General features: G+C 41.7%; 1 long non-coding RNA gene across 1 annotated transcript; it reads left to right on the top strand.

Moving 5' to 3' along the window:
• Positions 1 to 392: 392 nt before the first annotated feature.
• Positions 393 to 4,829, top strand: LOC119865309. The gene is made up of 3 exons (XR_005377041.1): positions 393 to 2,788; positions 4,253 to 4,358; positions 4,770 to 4,829. It is a non-coding gene; the product is annotated as an uncharacterized LOC119865309 (long non-coding RNA).
• Positions 4,830 to 12,432: the final 7,603 nt, after the last annotated feature.

Genomic DNA, 12,432 nt, shown 5'->3' with positions numbered 1-12,432 from the left:
TACAGTGTGTTGTTTTGATACACATAAGTATATCACATAAGTGTATACACATAAAGATATATTGCAACTGATTATTACCACCATAGCATTAGCTAATACCTCCATCACATTGTATGATTACTGTTTCTTTTTTTGTGCTGAGAATGTTTAAGATCTACTGTCTTAGTAACTTTCAAGCGTACAATACAGTACTGTCAACTATAATCACCATACTGTACATCAGATCCCCAGGATTTAACTTGAAGCTAGAAGTTTGTACCCTTCGACCAACATCTCCCCATTCCCCTACCCACCAGCCTCTGGTAACCATCATTCTGGCTTTTTATTTTTTAGATTCCACAAATGAAGGGTCATAAGTATATGTCTTTCTCTGCCTGACTTATTTTACTTAGCATAATGCCTTCAAGGTCCATCCATGCAGGATTTCCTTCTTTCTCATGGCTAAATAATGTTCCACTGTATGTCGATACATACCCAGAAGTAGGATTGCTGGATCCTATTAGGATCATCTGGTAGTTTTGGTTTTTTTTGTTTGTTTGTTTTGTTTTTGTTGTTGTTGTTGTTGTTGCCTTTTATTTTCCAAACTAGATGAAAACAATGAACTTAGATATCCAAGATACAGCAAATCTCATACAGAAGAAAAATACACTAAGATGCTCCATAAATTGCTTAAAACGAAATAAAGAAAAAAAATCTTAAAAGTAGCTAGAGGGGGAAAAAGATGTATATTTCTCATTGCAATAAATGCAAAATAGAAATATAATCTAAAAACATTGTTTAAGTGCCGAAAAATAAGAACTGTCACCCTAGAATTTTTTACCTAGTGAAAATATCTTGATGTGATGTAACACCATTTGAAAGTAGACTGACAAGTATTATATGTATGCTATAAACTCTAAAGCAACAACTAAAACAGCATAGAGTTATTGCTTATAAGCCAACGAAGGAGAAGGAGATAAAAAAAATCCTTGATTGATCCAAGAGTAGGCTGAAAAAGAGAGAAAAGAGAACAAAGGACAGATGAAATTTGGCACTGTTAGAACAGTGCCAAACTATTTACCCTATCCTAAGTAATACAGGTGAATAAGTAGGCAAAGAGGTGGATATGATATAGATGGTGGGAGTGGGTGGTAGGTAAGTAGATGGGTAAGTGAAAAGTTGAAGGTCATGGAGTGCATACATTTATCTCCAGGTCTTAGATTCTTCCAGAGTCTGGGGGGCCTTGACCTTGGTTCCTGATATACCTAGTGACTACTTAATTTCAGCCTATTTTCTTCCCTGGGAAAGACCTGTAAGGAGATGTATCATGAAAGATGGATTGAATTTAGACACCAAGAAAGAGAAGGGGATGGTTTTTCAGGAAAAGATAAAAGATAAGCAAAGATAGTAGAGAAAAAAAAAATCAGAGACAGCTAGAATACCCATAGGAATTGAAAGAAGGTATAGGATCAGGAGGGTATGAAAGCAAAAAAAGTTGAATGCCTAACCCTAGTACAGTTACTTCAATGACTGCTATTACTGTTAGTTTATTGAGTAGTTACTATGTTCCATAAGGTTTGCTAGAGGTGGTACATATCTTGTAGCTACCCTCTGAAGTTGGTATTATTACCCTAATGTTATATGTAAGTATATTAACAAAAAGAGATAGATTAACATGGCTATGGACACATAGTGGGTAAATGTCTCAGCTGGAATTCAAACCTGGACGAGGGTGACCCCAATCTGGTCCTTTTGTTGCCTCATGGAAACAATCTTCTCCCTGGGTGGACTATGTAGTAGTTTGAGAGGTCTTACTATCTTCATAGGCCCTCCACCTTGGGATGCTATATTTTCTTCAGGACTTGTGATCCTTAGAAATAAGTCCAAAAACGTCGTTTGACCTGGGGTGGTCCTGGTACTGGGCCTCAGAAACTCAGGAAACAGAGAGTGAGTACCTTAAAGGGGGCACGGCTTTCTCTCATCAGTCTTGCTCACTCTGGGCAAGAGTCCCCCTCCTCTTAGGGACCCTGGAGATTGGGGGAGAGCTTTCTGTACTGGCTTTGAATCCCAGGTCTCACCAGATGTATGACCCCAGACTAATCCCTTTATTATTCTGAGCCTCAGTTTCTTTTATATATATATATTGGTGTTCAATTTGCCAACATATAGAATAACACCCAGTGCTCATCCCATCAAGTTGAGCCTCAGTTTCTTTATTTGTAAAAAGAGACTATAGGTCTTAGCTCTTGGATGAGCAGGTGTTATCAAATGCTCCACCAAGCTGGGTCATTTCTCCCTTAAACAAACAAACAAACAAACAAACAGACAAACAAAAACAGTGAGAGGCTGGGAGGGGTGGCTGGCATCATGCAGGGACTGGCTCTGGTTGCACTGAACTCAGGGTGCTAAGATAAAGTGAGAGGAGACAGGATAGGGACAGCCTTTAACCTCAGACAGTGCAGGGTTCTGTTCCCCGCTCTGCCACCTACTGGCTGTACTTGCACTTTGTATAAGTTCTGAACATTTCTGAGATGTGGTTTCCTCAGCTCTGAAGGGGGATAATCATGGGGCCTACCTCAAATGGAGTATCAGGAGAACTCAATGACAAGTGTCTGCCAGGGCCTGGCCTGGAGCTGGGGACACAGCTATTTTGTGCTATTTTTGGGACATTGTGCTATTTTTAGCACATGGGGCCTGATGAGGGGTGGATTCCTGGCATACAGGGCAAGCAGCTCCTCTCCTTGCTCCTCCCAGCCTAGCGTTTGGCTAAACAATGTCAGGGTTGGCAACTAAAGACAGAAGCATGAGGGTAAGGCCTTTTTTCTTTTGTGACTAAAGCATGTTTACTAGAGAACAACCAAGGGTACCAAGGGTTAGGTTTCCCTAGCCCTGGGGAATGCTCTGGGGGTCTTGGAGGGAGCCCTGAAATTAGCAGTGCCTGGCTAGGTCTGAACCTCTCCCATGACCCTTGACCAACTCAACACTGCTTCCTGAACCTTCTTTGCCGCCTGTCTCCAGGGATCAGGGTTCCTAGGAGCTGCTGTTTTTGCTACTAAGAATCTTACTATTAAAACTTCTGGGGGATTGGGGGCTGGGCAGCACCTGGGTGGCTCAGTTAGTGAAGTATCTGCCTTCAGGTCATGATCCTGGGGTCCTGGAATTGAGCCCTGTATTGGGCTCCCTGCTCAATAGGAGCCTGCTTTTCCCTCTCCCTCTGCCTCTACCCCTGCTTGTGTTCTCTCTCTGTGTCAAATAAATAAATAAAATCATTTAAAAAATCAAAAACATTAAAAAAACTGTGGGACCCCAGAGGGTCCCTTTCCTAATCTGATAGATGAAGTATTGGTATATCAATGTTATCTAAATTTCAGATGTTTGCGTATTATCTGTGTGTTGGGCTGTATTTGTATAGAATCTGTTCCATTATTTACTTAACACTCTTCTTTAAAAAGACCTATTTAAAAAAAAACCCTTAAGTGTAATCATTTTAAAAGGCAACTTAACATATGTCTATGATAAATAGAAAACCTGACATGACATGAGTAAGAAGTGTCATAAATATAAGTAATATGCTTAGAACAACAATGTGTGTCCCATCCTATATACAGTGATCCCACATATCACACTTAGAAAATGCAGGGCTAGATCCTATGGCTCCTCCCAGCTCCATGCTTCCCTGACCTCTGTCTCTTCCTCCTTTCCGGGAACACAGCCGAGTTGGGGAACACACCCCCACAGTCATTATTCTTTGCCCTGCTGTTATCTCTGTGGACCAGCAAATCCTCCTTGTGATTTTGCAGGGTAAGGGACAGAGGTCTGGAGCTCCTGTGTCCAGAGAGGCCTCTGATGTTGGGACAAGCAGTATAATCCAAAGAGGAAGTCCCCTTTGTTATTTAGTCCCACCTAAAGAATCTCAGACATTCTCTGAGAAGAATAACAGCAGAGATTACATCAGCAGCCTGTCCTCAGGCCCCAGGGGACACAGGCATCCCCTGGGCAGCCGCAAAGAGACAGATAGCACACCCTCACTTGGGGACTAAGAGCTGCTCTCACTTTCTGAGGCCAGCTCTTTCGAGAATGTCAGGAAGAGCAGGGCAGGAAGGTAGAAGCCAGGGACGTGTGTGTGCTTAGGTCATGTCCAGAGCAAAGAAGCGGCCAGAGGGCTCTATGGGGCTTCTTTGTTGCAAGTATGACATCTAATATTGATTGAGGCCTGGCATGTGTTCAGGCCTTGTCATGAATGATCTCATCAGGCTTTATCTCTTTCATTCAGAGATTGGTTTGAGGAGGAAGAGAGCTGGTGAGGGGCAGAGGAACTCCAACCCAGGACTGTTGGGACTGCAGCACTACTACCTTGCTTTCCTGAGTAATGTCTCTGGGTAACCTCTCTCTTCTCATCATTTCCTGCTATTCCTTCCTTCTCCATCACCTCTTGATTTATTAAAATAATTACTGACAATTTATTGTATGCTAATCCTGGACTTTGCATGAACCACAGAGAACTTCTCCCACTCTGTACTGTCTCTAGTTCTCCTATTCTCTCTTAATTTTTGAAAATCTATTTTATTAGAGTAATTTTTAGATACTATAGATTTACATACAATAAAATGTATCCTTTTTAAGTATTTTAAAAATGTATACACTTGAATAGCCAGAACCCAGACCAACATGTAGAACATGTGCATCACCCCCAGAAGTTCTTTCCAGTCCCTTTGTAAGCCAATCCCTCCCCCACCCCAGGAAAGTACCAGTCTATTTCTGTCATTATAGATTAGTTTTTCCTTTTCTAGGACTTCATATAAATGAAATCATACACAGGATCCCTGGGTGGCTCAGCGATTGAGAGTCTGCCTTTGGCTCAGCGCGTGATCCTGGGATCCAGAATTAAGTCCCACATCGGGCTCCCTGCATGGAGCCTGCTTTTCTCTCTGCCTATGTCTCTGCCTCTCTCTCTGTGTCTCTCATGAATAAATAATTAAATCTTAAAAACAAATAAATGAAATCATACAGTATATATTCTTTTATGTCCAGCTTTGTTTGCCCAGCATAATGTTTTAGAGATTTAGTCCATTTTTATTGCTGAGTAGTATTCCGTGGTGTGCATATACTACAATATGTTTACCCATTCATCTGTGGAATATATCTGGTTTGTTTCCAGTCTGGGGCCTATTCTGGTACAGCTGTCATGAATATTTGTGTACAAGTTTTTTTGTAGACATATGTTTTTATTTCTCCTAAAACCTTGGAGTGAGATTGCTAGGTCATATGGCAAGAATGTGTTTTACTTTATAAGAAACTGTATAAAACTGTTTTTTACCATTTTACATTCCCATGATGTATGAGCAATGTCTGAGAGTTTTGGTTGCTCCACATTCTCACCAACATTTTGTGTTGTCTGTTTTTAAATTTTAACCATTCTTGTGAGTCATTGCATATATAGTGGTTTCTCATTGTTGTTTTAATCCATTATTCACTGATTACTAATGGCTTGAGCATCCTTGCATGTGCTATTCATGTGCTATGTCATTCATAAGTTTTCTTTTATAAAGTATCTGTTGGAATCTTTTGCCCATTTAAAAAAATTGGGTTGTTTGTATTATTATTATGATTATTATCATAATCATTATTATTTTGAAAGAGAGAGCATGTGAACAGGGGGAGGGGCTGAGGGAGAGAATCCCACACAGGCCCCATGCCCAGTGTGGAGCCCAATGCAGGTTCCAATCCCATAACCCCAAGATCACGATCAAGCTGAAAACAAGAGTCAGATGCTCAACTGACTAAGCCATTCTGGATGCCCCTATTTGTCATCTTACTATTGAGTTGTGAAAGTTCTTTATATATTCTAGATGCAATTTTTTTCTAACATGAATATTTTCTCTTGGTTTGTAGCTTCTCATTTTCTCAGTAGTATCTGTTGAAGAGCAGAAGTTTTTAATTTTTATAAAATCTAAGTGATCACTTTTTCTCTTCTAGTTAGTGCTTTTTGTATCCTGTTTAAGAAATCTTTGCTTTTCCCTAGGTCACAAAGATTTAATCCTATATTCTAGAAATTTTATAGTTTTGGCTTTTACATTTAAGTCCATGCTCCAGTTCAAATTAATTTTTGTATATAATGTAAGGTAAGAATTGAGGAGCCTTTTTCCCTTTACAGATATTCAGTTGTTCCAGCATTACTGAAAAGATGATATCACTTGTGGAATATCAATTGACCATTTATGCATAGGTTTATTTCTATACCATCTAATCTGTCCATTGATCTTACACCTATAACACACTTTCTTGATTACTATAGCTTTCTAGTATATCTGAAAATCAAGTATAGTATAAGTTCTTCAAATTTGTTCTTCTCTTTCAAGATTATTTTGATTTTTACATCCTTAGTTATTTCCGTATAAATTTTTTTAAAAGATTTTATTTATTTATTCATAGAGACACACAGAGAGAGGCAGAGACACAGGCAGAGGGAGAAGCAGGCTCCATGCAGAGAGCCTGATGTGGGACTTGATCCAGGGTCTCCAAGATCACACCCTGGGCTGCAGGCAGTGCTAAACCGCTGCACCACCGGGGCTGCCCTCCATATAAATTTTCATATCAGTTTTCCTATTCCTATCAGAACTACCTGCTGGGATTTTGGTTGGAATAGTATTGAGTCTATAGTTCAAATTGAAGGAGAATTGACATCTTAACAATGTAGGGTCTTCCAACCATGAATATAGCATATCTCTTTGTTTTTTAAAGATTTTATTTAGTTTCTTTTAATAATATTTTATAATTTTTAGTGAACAGGATGTGTTCATACTTTGTGAAATTTATCTCTTTCATATATTTTGATATTATAATTGGTAGTTTTAGTTTCATTTTTCAGTTCATTGCTGGTATATAGAAATAAGATTGATTTTTATATATTGACTTTGTGTCCTACAAACTTTCTAAATTCTCTTATTTCTTCTAGTAACTTCTTTTGGTAGATTTCTTAAGATTTTTAACATATATGAGCATGTTGTCTGCAAAATAAAGACAGTTTGGCTTCTTCCTTTCCAATCCTTATCTTTTTTATTTCTTTTTCTTGCCTTATTACCTAGGCTAGTACCTCCAGTATTCTGTTGAATAGAAGTAGTAAGAAATACATCTTAGGACCATTCTTGGTTTCTTTCTTGATTTCCCACATAATGCCATTATTAGATCTTATGATTCTTCTTTTGAAATATGTCCAGAGTCAGATGACCTCTTATATACTCTATATAGTGAGCTAGTTAAATGCACGGACTCTAGATCCAGAATGCCTGAATTAAAATCTTGACTTTACCAGCTACCTGCTCTGTATGTTTGGGCAGTTACCTAACCTCTTTGTCTCAGTTTTCTGATTTATATAAAGAGTATGTATAATTATACCTACTTCATAGTTTGTTTTTGTTGTTGTTGTTTTTTTGCTTTGCTTTGTTTCTTTGTGTAAGGATTAAGCCTTGGCTCATGGGAAGTGCACACTGAATATCAGTATCAAGTAGTTCTGTAAGTGATTTCACACTTCCAGCTCTGCCCCTACTTCAGGCTATTCTCAACCTAGAAACCAGATGGATCCTATTAAAAGGTAATTCAGAGCATGTCACTCTCCAGTTCAAAACCCTCTAGTGGTTCCCATTTCATTCATGGTAAAAGTCAAAAACTTTACAATAGCCTGCTAGTCTAGGTTATGTAGGCTTAATGAAACCCCACACCTCACTGTTCAGACACTCCCCTCTTCAGGGAGTGGACTACAGGAAGCATAGTAGCTCAGCCGGAAATTGCATGAGTGGTTAGGGGCAGGTAAGAGTAGCTGCCCACTCCCATTGTGGGGCTGCCCTGCCCTTCAGGAAGTGTATTCTTGCCCAGCCCAAACTCTTGTTCCCTCCCTGAGATAACAGGGACTTGTCACTGCACACAGGCTAAATGAATGAGTGAGCTTGAGAGGCTGGGGAGAACTAGCAAGGTCAGCCTATTCAAGTTGACTAATTTCTTCTTTTTTTTTTTTTTTTTTTTAAAGATCTATTTATTTATTTTCGGGGAGGGGAGAGGGGCAGTGGGAGAGGGAGAGAGAAAATCTCAAGCACATTCCCTGCTGAGTGCAAAGCCCAATATGGGGCTCAATTCCATGACACCACCTGAGCCAAAACCAAGAGTCAGATGTTTAACTGACTGAGCCACCCAGGTTCCCCAAGCCTGATTTCTTAATGAGCTATGTATCATGCCTAGATGGTCATGGAGTCAGAGTAGTCCAGCTGTAGCCTCTTTGGCTTCTGAGAGGGAAGGGTATCTCTCTGTGCCATCTGGAGGACAGGGTCCAGCCTGATGTTTGAATGTTCTCATTCCTGTTTGAGGCCCAGTGATGGTACTGGAAGGTCCCTTGTGCTGGGTGCCAGTGATTCAGTGATGAACAAGACCCAGCCCTGCCCTCCCGGGGCTCATCATCTGGCAGGGAGACAGACGTGTAAATGCCCAGTGGGACAAGTATTAGAGCTGCAGAATTGTGAGGAGGGTACCGACACAAACCTGGGGGCATGACAGGCACTCAGAGAAGCCTTCCAGGGAAGAACACAACCCAATTTCTCAGAAATAAAAGCTGTACAAGTCTTCACTGATTTTTTTTAGGAATGGAGACTCCAAGGATTGCCTTTCTAACAGATAAGGCAAGCACTGTCACCCACTTCTTACCACACCTGCACCGATGTCATCTAGCCATCTTGTGTGAGTCGGCATCCTTGGCTGGAAGCCAGGCCCAGGGTTGTGGTTGTCACATCCCTAGCAGAAGGGGATGAAAAGGGGTCCTGATGAGTGTTTAGCATCCACTGTATGCCCCACGCTGTGCTGGGCACATTGCATGCATGGTCTTGTTGTTTGTAGCACTGCTCTGTGAGATCAGTATCATTACTTCCATTTTATTTTATTTTTTTAATTTTTATTTATTTATGATAGTCACAGAGAGAGAGAGAGAGGCAGAGACATAGGCAGAGGGAAAAGCAGGCTCCATGCACCGGGAGCCCGACGTGGGATTCGATCCCGGGTCTCCAGGATCGCGCCCTGGGCCAAAGGCCCGCGCCAAACCGCTGCACCACCCAGGGATCCCCATTACTTCCATTTTAGAGATGGAGAAACTGGTTCAGAGGGCTTTGGTTTTGTCCCAGCCATGCAGCTAAGAGGCCAAACCTGGATTTTTTTTTTAAGATTTTATTTATTTATTTATTTATTTATTTATTTATTTATTTATTTATTTTATTTATTTATTTATTTATTTATTTATTTATTTATTTATTTATTTAATTTATTTATGAATGAGAGTGAGAGACCATAAGTGGTGAGGGGGGAGAAGCAGGCTCCCCACTGAGCAGGGAGCTCAGGGCAGGGCTGTGTCCCAGGACCCTGGGATCATGTTCTGAGCTGAAGGCAGACACTTAACCAATTGGTCCACCCAGGCGCCTGGATTTGCACACAGACCTGTCAGCCTTCAAGCATGAGTCCTTCCCACAGAACTCAGGATTTACCTTCATGCCCTCTAACACTCCTGAGAAAGGGGGAGAATAATATCTGCAGTGTCTCCTTCACAGCCTCCAGGCATTGGAAGTGTTGCAGAAGCCAGGGCTATGACCAGTGGGTTCTGTAACTATCTCCAAACTTCACCTCACTCAGACTTCTTACTCAGCCTCAAAGGGAGTCTTGGGCAGGGCAGTTCCTGTGACAGGTAAAACTTTTCCCTTACCACCTGCCTAACAGGAACCAGCACTTTTGTTGCCCAGTCACAAGGAGACAGACTGACCAACACTCCCTCCCTAAAGATGGCTCCCCTCCTTATGCAAGTAACATGTTAGGGCCCACATTGATATTAATGACACTCTCTAGGTATCAAGCCCTTTCTGGGTGCCAGGCCACATTGGAGACCAATCATTATATCCCTCACCTCAAATCTCTGAGGCAGTCAGAATTTCCATCCTCATTTTGTAGAACAAGCATTTTTTTTTATAGGCTCAGAGAGGTTAAGTCATTTTTTCAAGGTCAGTATCTGATTTTAAACCAAACTGACCCAAAGTCAGTCCCTGATCTGCCCTAGAGAAACCAGAAGTATAAGGTGGGGAGAGGGTCAGAGATACACTAGAAATTCACGGGTGATTCTAAGTGTCTTTGAACAGATGTATTGGGGAGCTAGACTCACAGGGGCTCTTTCTTGGGGACCTAATGCTCCTCGAGATCGCATCCTCCCTGCCTATGCTGCCACTTTGGGGGTATTGCCAACTTGAGGATGGATGTTAGAGAGTCAAAAGCATTGGACTCTCTCCATGGCCAAGCTCTGCCAACTTTTTCACTCAGTCCCTCATCTAGGAGCATTTCCTATTTGATGGCTCTTCCTCTCTGCAGGGGCCCAGCTTGCCCAGCTGTTTGCCACAGACAGGAGTTCTGGGGAATCCCTTCATTTCTTCTCATCTGTCCTGATATCACTGTATTTCCAGCCAAACTTTCCTAGACAGGAGTTTGATTGCTGGGAGAGGGGTCTATGGCCTTATTGTCAAGGTTTGGGAAGCCTGAAACACTGACAGGTGGCTTCTGACAAACCATGGAGCTCTTGGGGCCAGCCCCCAGGAGCTCTGAGCTCTAATGGAGGTCCCCCAGGCATCAGACTCTGTAACATCTTCTAAATAGGGAGGCTTTAGCTGTAGGACTACATCTCAGGCATTGCAATTCAGCCAGGGTCTCTCACAACATCTGCTTCCTGAATAATGAATCAGTAACTGACTGGCTCTCTTCCCCCAAGCTGTCCCTCCTTCTCCTTATTCCAGGATCCCCACATCCTTGCCCTAGCTTACTAACAGTCTCTGAGTGAGGGCCTGCGACTGTCGATCTGATCATTGTCTCCTGGACTCCTCTTTAACTCTATGAATATTAGCAGACTGTGCCTTCCTGAGAGGCCTTTACGCCCATCCTTCTCCTTTACCACATGCTCTCTTATGCTGACCTCTTCTCTGTCCCTTCCCACTCCATGTGCAATTCTTCATTTTTCATCAGGAGCAGAGCCCAAAGAGCACTGGGAAGGCTCAAGTGGCTCCAGCCTGGCCAACTTCCTAGGAAGCCAGCATAACATTGGAGCTATTGTGGGCTTGCTGTTGGGCCCTAAGAACACACAGAAGGTTGCCTTTCTGGGTAGGGGTGAAGGAAGGTCTACCTGAAGACCCAAAGGAGGAAAAGTAAGGATGGAGGGGAAGACATGCGGGGAGGAAGGGGTCAAAAATCATGGCCGTTCCCTGTAGTCTGGGAGGACTGAGTCTGCATCCTTGTGGGCAGATTTACAATAGGGCAAGAGGCTTCCCCTTTCCCATACCATGTCACATACGAAGGACTGCAGGCCTGGACACATTGGCTGTAGAGTGTTGGGCAAGCAGAGACAGAAGGGAGAAGGACCAACCTGAGTGAGCTGGGCCCAGGAGAGCCCAATGGCAGGTTTATGCCACAACCTGAGAGGCAGAGTAATGGTACCTAGTGGATTCAGGGATGGGGTGAGAAGTTGGGCTGGAGAAAGCTGACACATCTGAGAAGAGACATTTCTGCCTACTCCCAGTCCCATGGGTTCCAAGCTTTCCAAATGTGTGGACCCTTTTTGATATCCAAAAATCTGACGTCTTTCACATGATTGACAGTATTTTTACTTTTTCTTTATGGTAATAATTCCCAAAAAGTAAATTTAAAACAGGCTATCTATTTAGGTATGGGCTTGGGACAAAATGTTCCTGAATGCTGTTAAGTATTCTGCTCACAACCTTTAGAAAAGCAACTTCATTTCAATAGGATTAATTCCTTCTTCTCAGATTTGATGTACTGTTCTAATTCTGCCAAATACATAATTATTATGTATTTGGATTTCATTAGTTGCATTATTTAAGAAGCCTAAGAATAGTACCATTTTGCTTAAAAATACTTTTTCACTCTGGAAAATTTCAATCACAAAACTAAAGAAAATAGTAAAACAAATCCCCATGTGCCCATGACCTGCTTTAATAATGAACACATGATAGATCTTGTTTCATCTCCAACCTCTCCTCCCTCTCCTCCCCCTCTTCTCCTGCCTCTGGCCACTGAGTTATTTTAAAGCAAATTCCAGACTCATAACATTTCATCTGTGAACACTTCAGTCTCTAAGAAGGACTCCTCTAACACCTAGAAGTTAACAATTATTCCTTAATATCATCAAATATCCTATCTTATTTAAATTCCCCAATTGTCTCATGAATGGCTTTTTACCGAGATAGTTTGTTTAAATGAGGGCCCAGAGTTCACATATTGATTGCATTTGGTTCACATGTCTCTTAAATCTTTCAGTATCTAGTAGTTCTACCTCTTTTTTTTTCCCCTGGTCATTTGTTTATTGGAGAAACCAAGGCATCTGTTCTATAGTTTCCAGTTTTCTAGACCTTGTGGTTTGCACCATCTTGG

This window comes from Canis lupus, chromosome 23 (genome assembly GCF_011100685.1).
Source record: "Canis lupus familiaris isolate Mischka breed German Shepherd chromosome 23, alternate assembly UU_Cfam_GSD_1.0, whole genome shotgun sequence".
NCBI lineage: Eukaryota > Metazoa > Chordata > Mammalia > Carnivora > Canidae > Canis > Canis lupus.
This window is presented reverse-complemented; position numbering and strand designations above follow the sequence as displayed.